Source organism: Scyliorhinus torazame, chromosome 6 (genome assembly GCF_047496885.1).
Source record: "Scyliorhinus torazame isolate Kashiwa2021f chromosome 6, sScyTor2.1, whole genome shotgun sequence".
Classification (NCBI taxonomy): Eukaryota; Metazoa; Chordata; class Chondrichthyes; order Carcharhiniformes; family Scyliorhinidae; genus Scyliorhinus; species Scyliorhinus torazame.
Genome location: NC_092712.1, coordinates 308,611,460 through 308,623,746, shown reverse-complemented (window position 1 = coordinate 308,623,746; position 12,287 = coordinate 308,611,460). Strand labels below are relative to the sequence as shown.

At 49.7% G+C, this 12,287-nt stretch overlaps 1 protein-coding gene across 3 annotated transcripts in view; it reads right to left on the bottom strand.

Annotated features, from left to right (window-relative positions):
* The window catches only part of rreb1a (ras responsive element binding protein 1a), a 196,123-nt gene extending 190,034 nt beyond the window's left edge, over positions 1-6,089 (bottom strand). For 2 of the 3 annotated variants that reach the window (XM_072510027.1, XM_072510026.1), the window contains exon 1: positions 5,886-6,089. The gene's annotated coding sequence lies outside the window, so the exon portion shown is untranslated. The remainder of the gene's footprint in view (positions 1-5,885) is intronic. The other variant, XM_072510025.1, reaches the window with a different exon arrangement.
* Between the last annotated feature and the right edge of the window lie 6,198 nt (positions 6,090-12,287).

Genomic DNA, 12,287 nt, shown 5'->3' with positions numbered 1-12,287 from the left:
CACTGTAGGGATTCTGCGGATAAGATGGCCTTTCTACTTGTAGATACCATGACATGAAGGAATATCACCAGAGATTTCCTCCGCGCTTCTCCCAGTCCAATTTACGCCGGCTGCATCGAATGAAGCGGTGAAGAAACCATCCCCCGTCTGCCTGCTTAGAAGGATGAAGAAGATCCTGTGGCAGCATTTGAAGAGGAATGAGTTGTTGTTGCTGTTGTTTGCATCCTGCTCATGGTCTCATGGGGGAATGTAGTCCTCATGCTCTGGATCCCTCTATCAACATCAGATCATCTCACAATCGTTTTTTTTGGGAAATTACTGTGAGCAATATTACAGCAGAGACTTATTAGCTTCCTGACACTTCTGGGTGTCTGAGCTCATGAAATGCGCTGTATAAACAACACTCTCAACAGTAACTGTGTATAGTTAGTGTTTTGCGGTGGTGTGGACATGACCCACCATTGGCAGCCAGCTAGATCTACCAGATGATCCCGCCGTGGGGAATGGTCAGAGAACTTCGGCCAATATCTCTTGGAGCGGTGGGGGTTGCTCACAACAACAACTTGGTATTTATATAGCACCGTTCACATTGCCAAACATTACCAAAACACTTCACCTTCCTCTCCTGTCAAGTCAGACATGGAGATATTGGCTGGAATTCTCCAGCCGTCGGGGTCCTCTCTTTCCACTGGCAGCGCACCCCCGCCCGCAGGTTTCCCGGCAGCGTAGGGTGGCTTCATTAGGAATTCCCATTAATAAGTGGCAGGAAGAGAAAATCCCGCTGCCGGGAAACAGTCGGCTGGGGCACCGGAGAATCCCGCTCATTAGGTCAGGTCAGATGACCAAAGGCTTGGTGAGAGCGATAGGTTTCAAGAAGTGTCTAAAAAGGAGAGAGAGAGTTGGAGAGGTTTAGGAAGGAGATTCCAATGCTTGGGGCCCAGGTAGCTAAAGGCACCACCACAAATTCTCTCCTTCTTTCAAACAATATCCTGGGAGGGAAATTTGCTACGGCTCTTCGGGGGAGTTTAAACTAATTTGTCAGGGGGGTGGGTAAACGAGCTGTAGTCCAGAAGCCAGTGTCGAGAGTACTGAGGTACTGAGGAGGGTATCAAGGTCGCAGGAGTGTACCGGCAGACAGAAAGGTGGGTTGAAGTGTGTCTACTTCAATGCAAGGAGCATCCGGAATAAGGAAGGTGAACTTGGAGCGTGGATTGGTACTTGGGACTACGATGTTGCGGCCATTACGGAGGCATGGTTAGAACAGGGACAGGAATGTTGTTGGACGTTCCGGGGTATAGATGTTTCAGTAAGAGTAGGGAAGGTGGTAAAAGAGGTGGAGGAGTAGCATTGTTAATCAAGGATAGTTTAACGGCTGCAGAAAGGCAGTTCGAAGGGGATCTGCCTACTGAGGTAATATGGGCCGAAGTTAGAAATAGGAAAGGAGCAGTCACGCTGTTAGGAGTTTTCTATAGGCCCCCAAATAGTAATAAAGATGTGGAGGAAGAAATTGCAAAACAGATTATGGATAGGTGTGGAGGTCTCAGGGTAGTTGTCATGGGTGACTTTAACTTTCCAAATATTGATTGGAACCTCTATAGGTCGAACAGTTCGAATGGGGCAGTTTTTGTACAGTGTGTGCACAAAAGAGGTTGAATGTCTTGTCAAGAGGAAAAAGGAAGCGTATGTAAGGATGAGAAAACAAGGTTCAGTTGAGTCGCTTGAGGGTTACAAGGTAGCAAGGAATGAGCTAAAAAAAGGGCTTAGGAGTGCTAGGAGGGGGCATGAGAAGTCCTTGGTGGGTCGGATCAAGGAAAACCCCAAGGCTTTTTACTCTTATGTGAGAAATAAAAGAATGACCAGGGTGAGGTTAGAGCCGGTCAAGGACAGTAGTGGGAACTTGTGCATGGAGTCAGAAGAAATAGGAGAGGCGTTGAATGATTACTTTTCTTCAGTGTTCACCAAGGAGAGGGGCCATGTTTTTGAGGATGAGAGTGTGATACAGCCGGATAGGCTGGAGGAGGTAGATGTTCTGAGGAAGGCTGTATTAGCAATTTTGAAAAAAAGGGTTGACAAATCCCCTGGGCCAGATGGGATATATCCAAGGATTCTTTGGGAGGCAAGGGATGAGATTGCAGAGCCTATGGCTTTGATCTTTGGGTCCTCACTGTCCACGGGGATTGTGCCAGAGGACTGGAGAGTGGTGAATGTTGTTCCTCTGTTTAAGAAAGGGAATAGGAATGACCCTGGTAATTATAGGCCGGTTAGTCTTACTTCGGTGGTAAGTTAATGGAAATGGTCCTGAAGGATAGGATTTGAAATGAAATGAGATGAAAATCTCTTATTGTCACAAGTAGGCTTCAAATGAAGTTACTGTGAAAAGCCCCTAGTCGCCATTTATGACCATTTGGAAAGATGCCCGGGATAGTCAACACGGATTTGTGAAGGGGAAGTCTTGCCTCACAAATTTGATTGAATTCTTTGATGAGGTAACTAAGTGTGGATGAAGGTAGAGCAGTTGATGTCGTATACATGGATTTTAGTAAGGCGTTTCATAAGGTTCCCCATGGTCAGCTTATGAAGAAAGTAAGGAGGTGTGGGATAGAGGGAAATTTGGCCAATTGGATAAATAACTGGCTATCACATAGAATGGTGGATGGAACATTTTCAGACTGGAGACCAGTTACCAGCAGTGTACCACAGGGATCAGTGCTGGGTCCTCTGCTATCTGTGATTTTTATCAATCACTTGGAGGAGGGGGCTGAAGGGTGAGTCAGTAAATTTGCTGATGACACCAAGATTGGTGGGGTAGTGGATGAGGTGGAGGGCTGTTGTAGGCTGCAACGAGACATTGATAGGATGCAGAGCTGGCCCAGAATATGGCAGATGGAATTTAACCCTGATAAGTGCGAGGTGATTCATTTTGGTAGAAACAATTTGAATGCGGATTACAGGGTCAACGGCAGGGTTCTGAGGAATGTGGAGGAACAGAGAGATCTTGGGGTTCATGTCCACAGATCTCTGAAGGTTGCCACTCAAGTGGATAGAGCCGTGAAGAAGGCCTATAGAATGTTAGCGTTTATTAACAGGGAGCTTGAGTTTAAGAGCCGCGGGGTTATGCTGCAACTGTACATGACCCTGGTGAGACCACATTTAGAGTAGTGTGTGCAGTTCTGGTCACCTCACTATAGGAAGGATGTGCAAGCATTGGAAAGGGTGCAAAGGAGATTTACCAGGATGCTTCCTGGTTTGCAGGACAGGTCTTATGAGGAAAGGTTGAGGGAGCTAGGGCTTTTCTATTTGGAGCGGAGGAGGGTGAGAGGCGACTTAATAGAGGTTTATAAGATGATGAGGGGGATAGATAGAGTGGACGTTCAGAGACTATTTCCTCGGGTGGATGTAGCTGTTACAAGGGGGCATAACTATAAGGTTCAGTGTGGGCGATATAGGGGGGATGTCAGAGGTAGGTTCTTTACTCAGAGAGTGGTTAGGATGTGGAATGGACTGCCTGCTGTGATAGTGGAGTCGGACATTTTAGGAACTTTCAAGCGGTTATTGGATAGCCACATGGAGCATGCCAGAATGACAGGGAGTGGGATAGCTTGATCTTGGTTTCGGACAATGCTCGGCACAACATCGAGGGCCGAAGGGCCTGTTCTCTGCTGTACATTGCCCCATTGGAATGTCGTGCTCTGGCAACTGACTTCCTTCCCAACACCTCTCAATTCTTCAAAGGCAAGTTTAGGGGGCCATCAACAGCTTTCAGACAATGGGGAGGAATGTGCCTGTGGGTGCGCATTCCAGGGCGTGGAAAAGAGAAAATAGCGGTGTCACTGGAGTCCCTGAAAGCGGGTTATTTTAATTAGAAGAATGATCTCTCTATCTGAATGACCGTACTTTCACGCTCTCCTGGTTAAACAGCTTTGTGATCCCTTACTGCACTGCCTAGTTTACCAGAATGCCCACCTCCCCAGCTCCCTCCCACTATTATGGCCGAACAATGTAATGGCCAAGCCCCAATCTTCCTTTGGCTTCAGTTACGTTACAGGCACCGAGAATGATACTGAGGAAATCGGAGCCGGGCCCGACTTACCTGAGAGCAGGGGAAGGGTTGCCATGGCAACTTGCTGTGCTCTGAATAGGTGAGCGTACCGTGCACTGAATACAGGAGAGGCAACCAAGACTTCAGTTACAGTCTCCCTCATCATACAAGGCAGCATGGATTGCCCTTGCTGGCTCCGCTCCTTTTGAAATCTAATTGAATTTACTTTCCGGATGGCAGGGTAGCCATCCAGAGATGAAAACGCGCCACACAATGGGGTCGGGATCTGTAAACTTCACAATATGGCATTCCACATTGACGAAGGATTGTCCCGCGGTAGAAAAATAAATAAAATTCTGGGAACGCTCGCTCCTCTTTGAGTTTTAGTCTCCCGACAGCTGGACTTGCGCTGACGGTTCAGGAAGACCAAACCCTCGCATGCGGCCGTCCTTGCGAGCTCGCTGCCGAAATGCCAACAACCGCAATCAGGAGGTTTTTGCTCGGCTGTTTAAGGGGAGCACAGCTGATGGCAAACAGGGTCCGAATGGCTCCCCCGGAGGCAGATAACAGACCTGCAGCGGAATTCTCCATCGGCGGGACCCCCCCCCCCCCCTCCCCCCCCCCTCCCCCCCCCGACGGCGTGGGGTGGCAACAATGGGGAACGCCATTGTCCGGCTGCGGGAACGGAGAGTCTCGCTGTTGGGGGGGGGGGGGATATAAGGAGGCTGGGGGACCGGAGAATCCTGCCCCTCTGTCCTTTGCCATCGTGAAGCCCCCCGCGTTCTTTATTCTGGGAGCTGTTGGGCTTTTCTCTGCCAAGTCTAAACATGTCTCCCCATCACTTGAAGCAAAGGGGATCCCTGCCTTCTGAATGGGATTAGGAAGGGCAGGCAGTATGAAACAAGAGGAGAATTCCTCTCAGGAGGTGTATGGGTTTGGCGTCTCTTTTCCGGGATCCCTTAGCAGAAGTACAAACACAGCCACAAACCTGAAAACAGTGAAAAGGGGTGGGGAGATTGAACCAGGGAAACCAGTCCGACCCCTATCTCCTGCAGAGACTGTCATCCAACTTTTAACATGTTCCACAGTAGAGCTTTCTGAAAATTCATGCTGCAGCCAAGAGCAACTAGCTCAAAAGGAGAGGTTCCTATTTTTCCCGGTTGCATAGCCCAGGATTAGTGCTTGTGCAGCAAATAACGTCACAGGCACAATCTGTAGCTATTAATTAAAGCAGCCACAGTCTCGTTTAAGAATCCATTTGCATCATGCTGCAGTTCAAATGGAAAGAGGCAACTTTTCACCTTCTCACCCAGCACATTTGCCCGCACAACACAATGTTCCCTCCTCCCTCTCTCTCCCGCTCCCTCCCTCTCCCGCTCCCTCTCTCTCTCTCGTGGAACCTCTCGAGAGGTCACAAGGTTTGTCAGTGCGACCCTTGAACTGTGCAGGATATGAGCCTGCGTCGGGCACGCTGGACTGGTCTGCAGTTCATTTGTCAAGGATATCCTGCACGGGGTATCCGAAAATAAGCTACTTAAGAATTCAGAAACACACAAATCCTCTTCCAAAACTCTCTGCGCTTAAAACCGAACAAGCAAGCGTACAAGAACCGTTCCATACTCACAGTCACTGGCACCTTCCTCACAGACCCCCCCCCATTCCAAACACTGTTGACAATTCAAGTGGTATATATCCACTGTCGTCATGTCGATATTTATCACATGGCGATGCCAGGGGTTAGTGGACCATGTCTGGTTCTTTTACGGGGTGGGGGGTTGTGGGGGGTGTAGACAGGGAGGCTGACATGCTTGCAGCTTGGCAGATGGTTGATGCACTCGTAACATACCTGGGTACCAGATGCTTTAGGGTGGATGACAAACAGCTCAGGCTATAGATACACTCAACTCATCTCCGCAAGGCTGCAATGCAAGCAGGAGTAACAGGCATCAATGTCTTCACATTCAATTAATTTCTTCCCATATCTGACAGGAGCTACATGACCCAGTAAGTAAGTAGCATTAGTGTAAAGTCCTAATCCCTCCACTGTAGCTGCCACAATGACACACCGAATTTTACAGGTCCTTTTGGCACTTGTTGCAACGGTTGGCCGAGGAATTCCAGCCTCAAAAGTGAACAAGGATAAAAAGAAAGGGTCAGGTTACAAATGTGTGTGAAATTCTCAATAGCAGGAAGCCTGCAGTTCCTCCGCGGAGTCAGTTACTGCAGTCGGCTTTTAGGTAGATGGCGGCCAGCTGGCTTAAGGTATCAGAGCACTAATCGCAGTCGTCTGTGAACTTATTTGAGTGCATGGACATTTTCGCCAGTGCAAAAGGGGTTTTAAGCATCATCTAATTTTCCCAAACCGTCACCCAAATTTCTCCGACCGGCATAGCTGCGACCAGCAGCACCTCACCCGAGCGTGACGCACTCCTTCCCGCGACAATCCAAGAGTTGGGAGGGCCCCAAATGCACACCATCTACAGGATGCACTGCTGCAACTCACCAAGGCCCCCTCGACAGCGCTTTCTAAACCCACGACCTCTACCATCTAAGGACAGCGGGCACATGGGAACACTATCCCCTTTGCAAGTTCCCCTCCGAGTCACACACCATCCTGACTTGGAAATGTATGGGCCGTTCCTTCACTGTCGCTGGGTCAAAATCCTGGAACTCCCTCCCAAACAGCACGGTGGGTGTACCTACACCTCATGGACTGCAGCGGGTTCAAGAAGGCAGCTCACCACCACCTTCTCGAGGGCAATTAGGGATGGGCAATAAATACCGGCCTGGCCAGTGATGTTCACAGCTCCGAAAGAATAAAAAGGCATGTTGCTGAGTGTTGGATTGTAACGATGGTGCAGAGCTGGGTCACACACATTTTCCGAACCTCAAACGTGAAACAATTTGGGAATGGGAAGAGGACACACATGCATGTGCAGTAGAGGGTCTAGGGTAGTGCAACAAGTCATTAACCTACCAACTCATCTGAAAAAAGACCTCCAGGGCTTTTGGGGGCAGGGGAAATAAAATTTGAAGGGAATATATTTTGGTGTGGGTGCCTCATATTTTAGCAGGCAAACAGCCAGAACAGCTCAGTTGCCTGCCAGTGAGTAATGATACAGATAGTGTAACGAGTGAAATGTCTCAATACGATAAAAGGCATTTACACAGAATCACTAACATAGCAAGCTGCCTCACAAGGGTTATCAGACAACGTATTAGCATTTCTTTGATACCCTTTGTGTCCCAGGATGGTTTCATCACTCAGGTTTGAAAACTCGCACTGAATACTGAATCCTCCGTTTTCTCACCTCTCCCTCACTCCCTCCCGCCCTCCAGCCCGACAACCTGCCGGGATCGCTGCACTCCTCCCTTTCTGACCTTTTGAGCGTCACATTTCCGTCGCTCCGCCATTGGAGTAACTACCCTTCGCTGCCTAGGCCCGAACGAAGTATTTTCCTTCTCAGATTTTCTGCTTCCCTACCCGCCTCCCTCTCCCCCTTCCAAGCTGCTCCTTAAAACCTTACCCCACGATGGAACAATCACCAGTTCCAATGTCCCCTGAGCGTGCCTTAGTGTTACACTCAGTTTGACAGCGCTCCCGTTTCAAAAAGGGTGCTATATAAATGCAAATTGTTGCAACATTCTACCTCAGTCTGCGCTCCACAATGGTACGGCTTCTGTCGATTAAACGGTAAAATGTTGCCCATCCCTAATCACCCTTGAGCTGAGTGGCTTGCGCAGCCACTTCAGAGGGCCTTTTGAAGAGTCAACCACACTGCTGTGAGGCTGGAGTCACGTGTAGGCCAGACCAGATAAGGACAACAGATTTCCTCCCCTACTAATCATTAGTGAGCCAGATGGGCTTTTGCGACAACCGGCAAAGGTTTCTCGATCATCATTAGACTTCTAATTCCAGATAGTTTCAGTAATTAAATTTCACCATCTGCCGTTGTGGGATTCGAACCCGGGTCCCCAAAACATTACCCTGGGTCTCTGGATTACCAGTTTAGCGACTACACCACTACAACGCCCCAAGGTTTTCTCCCTGGTCCCGGCTGTGTCAGCCAACTTTATTCTGAGCGTACAACAATTCGACTCTCAAATTCGGTGTGTGGCAGCAGAGGCAGAGGCCGGGATTCTCCCGCTGCTAGCGAGGGCGGAGAATTTGGCGGTCAGCTAAATCTCCCATTCACCGCAGCTGTGAACGGAGGGTGCATCCCGCCCAGAGCGCAAACCAGCCAAATGCTCCTGTTCATAATCACCACCAATGATCATAGTTTTACATCAGTCATGATCTCATTGAGTGGCAGGGCAGACTCCATGGGCCGAATGGCCTACTTCTGCTCGTACGACCTGTGGTTTCATGGTCCAATCTGGCCGACTGCTGCTTAAACTGTGGGCAGGAAGGAGACCTGCCCAAAGCTCGAGGGATCCCCCTTTAGATGTGCGGTGGGACTCCAATACCAACTCCTATCATAGCCTGAGGCCTGCAGGGCTGGGAGTGATGCCCACCCATCACATTCCCAGGCCAAAACTGCCGGGAACAGGAAGCAACGTTGGTGGAGTCCCACCAAAGGCAAGGCTTGACATTTATTTCAGCGTTTCCTTGCGACGCCAGGAAGTGCAGGAGTGGTATTGGAGTCAGCCACTAGGCCTCCTCCCCTCCACCCTTCCCCTGACCAGGATTCCCTCCTGTGGCACACTTTCTGCCCGGGGGTGGTTGCCTGGGATGGCTGGCGGGCACGCATACACTTCTCAACACAACCCGTTTGCTTGGGAGGTTAGCGAGCACCCGCGTTAATGCAGATGGGCAGTTAAAAAAAACCTCGCTTTGACGCATTCCCACCCAGGGGTTAGATGGATAAGAGCTGTGGGTGTGGGTGTGTATGAGTGTGTATGTGTGTGTGTGTGCGTGGGTACAAGAACAACCCATTATTCTTCAGTCTGACAACAGAAGGACGGAACACAATGAACTTCGTTCAATCAAGGATTATGCAAACGTCTGCACAATCAAAATATCCACGAGTCCTTATGAACTAAACAGCAAGAATCAAAATTGTAGATCACACTACAGCAAGCATCAGACACCTCGAAGGAGAGGAAACGGGGATTGGGTTACGTACCTGAAGAAACAAGCCATTCGGCCCTACGGCTCCATGCTGGTCTTTGTGCTCTACACTGTCTCCTCCACCCCTCTTCGTCTAACTCCATCATCAAACCCGTCTTTCTCCCTCATCTCCTCATCCAACTGCCCCTTTTCCAGGGAGACAGTGCCACCGTGGCAATACCACTGGGCTAATAATCAAGAAGCCCAGGCTAACGCCCTGGGGAAAAGGGTTCGAATCCCACCGGGGCAGCCGGAATTTAAATAGAATCTGGGATTGAAAAGCTGGTCTCAGTAATGGTGAGCACTGGGGCGGCACGTGGCACAGTGGTTAGCACTGCTGCCTGCCGCGCTGAGGTCCCAGGTTCGAATCCTGGCCCTGGGTCACTGTCCGTGTGGAGTTTGCCCACTCTCCCCGTGTCTGCGTGGGTTTCACCCCCACAACCCAAAGATGTGCAGGTTAGGTGGATTGGCCACACTAAATTGCCCCTTAATTTTTTTTTTTTTAAGTAATGGTGAGCACGAAACTCTCCAATTGCCATAAAAACCCATCCCCTCTGAAGTGGCCGAGCAAATCACTCAGTTCAAGGGCAATGAGGGATGAGCGACAAACAATTGGATGCCCACACCCAATTTGTACTGTTCTCTTCAGCTACGCTCGGTGGTAGTGAGCCCAACGTTCTAGTCGTCACTGACGGAAGACATTTCCTCAGTGTTCCCTTTTGGAATTAGGAGCTCTTTCATTGTGTTATTTATTTGTTTAGATTTTTTTTTGGGGGGGGGGCGGGTTTCGAAAATACTGGAAGCGGGGGGAGGGGGGAAAGAACGTACGTGGGTTAGAGGGAAAGGGGAGGGATTAGTGGGATAGCTCCAAAGAGTCAACACAATGGACCGAATGGTCTGCTAGCTGAGCTGCGTCGGTTCGCGATATGGAAAACTGCTGCCCACAGAACGGGGTAGGTTATGCAAACGGCGCGCCAACATCACCGGTGCCGGAAGCAGACCGCTCCACGCTGGCGCGCCCCTCAACCGTGACATGATGCGGGCGGGCCAAGCAAGGACAGCACGAGACTTCGGGCCCTCACCTGGGGAGGAGGGAGGGGGGCCCCCGCTCTCGGACGCTGCCGACCCAGCCAATCGTTTCTTTTGTCATTCACGTCTGAAGCTGGTCTTGCGCATAAAATATTTGCAGAATGTGCCGCCGCTGCTACTGGATGTTTTCCAATTTCTCGGGGATAGGCTACCATGCGGGATAGGCCCACCTTTATCATCGCCGCGCATTGTGCGAGAATTAGCCGGTCATTTTATCTGTGGGGTGGATTGTTTTATATATTTTTTTAAACATCTTGCCGTTGGTGATTCAAGAGCGCCTGTGAGTTTTGCAATTCCTCACAAGGAGATGGTATTAAATTCACCAAGAGGGAGGAAATAGTCACTGAGTCACAGGGCACCATTAGGCGCTTCGTGGCAAAGAGGTTTGAAGAAAGCAGCTAGATGGTGGGGGCAGGGAGGGGGGGGGGGGCTTATCAGCTTAAGGATGAGACATCGATGTGCAATTAACCGTCAGGCAGACTCCGATAATTAGCACTGATGAGGCCATCTTGGATAACAGCGACACGCCAGCCTGTGCAAGTCAGAGAGCTGGAGCTTTGAAGGGTAAAGGGCCAGGCTTATTTATCCATTCCAGCACTTTTATATCCATGACACATCCTCCACTTCAGCCTCTCCTCCCTCATTGTCCTGCAGACTAACCCAAAGCTGCGAGGTCAACAAAGTCACCCTTCTCACCATCTTCTCCTGACTGCTCCAGAGGTGGTCATGGGAACACAACAACAACTTATATTTACACCGTGCCTTTTAAATAATGAAAACGTCCCACAGAAGGGAGTTATGATGGCGAGTCGCAGGAGGAGATATTAGGTCAGGCGGCTAAAAGCATCTGACAGGGCAACCCCAGGCCCGATCTCCCATGCGGGCACAATATCACCTTGACACTGCCAGGTTGGCAGTGCCAGGTTGGTGCCCAGATGGCACTACCAGGGGATAGATATCATAGAACATTACAGCGCAGTACAGGCCCTTCGGCCCTCGATGTTGCGCCGACCTGTGAAACCACTCTAAAGCCCATCTACACTATTCCCTTATCGTCCATATGTCTATCCAATAACCATTTTGAATGCCCTTAGTGTTGGCGAGTCCACTATTGTTGCAGGCAGGGCATCCCACACCCTTACTACTCTGAGTAAAGAACCTACCTCTGACATCTGTCTTATATCTATCTCCCCTCAATTTAAAGCTATGTCCCCTCGTGCTAGACATCACCATCCGAGGAAAAAGGCTGTCACTGTCCACCCTATCCAATCCTCTGATCACCTTGTACGCCTCAATTAAGTCACCTCTTAACCTTCTTCTCTCTAACGAAAACAGCCTCAAGTCCTTCAGCCTTTCCTCATAAGATCTTCCCTCCATACCAGGCAACATTCTGGTAAATCTCCTCTGCACCCTTTCCAATGCTTCCACATCCTTCCTATAATGCAGCGACCAGAATTGCACGCAATACTCCAAATGCGGCCGCACCAGAGTTTTGTACAGCTGCAACATGACCTCATGGCTCCGAAACTCAATCCCTCTACCAATAAAAGCTAACACACCATACGCCTTCTTAACAACCCTATCAACCTGGGTGGCAACTTTCAGGGATCTATGTACGTGGACACCGAGATCTCTCTGCTCATCCACACTACCAAGAATCTTACCATTAGCCCAGTACTCTGTCTTCCTGTTATTCCTTCCAAAATGAATCACTTCACACTTTTCTGCATTAAACTCCATTTGCCACCTCTCAGCCCAGCGCTGCAGCTTATCTATGTCCCTCTGTAACTTGTAACATCCTTCCGCACTGTCCACAACTCCACCGACTTTAGTGTCATCTGCATATTTACTCACCCATCCTTCTACGCCCTCCTCCAGGTCATTTATAAAAATGACAAACAGCAGTGGCCCCAAAACAGATCCTTGTGGTACACCACTAGTAACTGGACTCCAGTCTGAACATTTCCCATCAACCACCACCCTTTGTCTTCTTCCAGCTAGCCAATTTCTGATCCAAACTGCAAAATCACCCTGAATCCCATGCCTCCC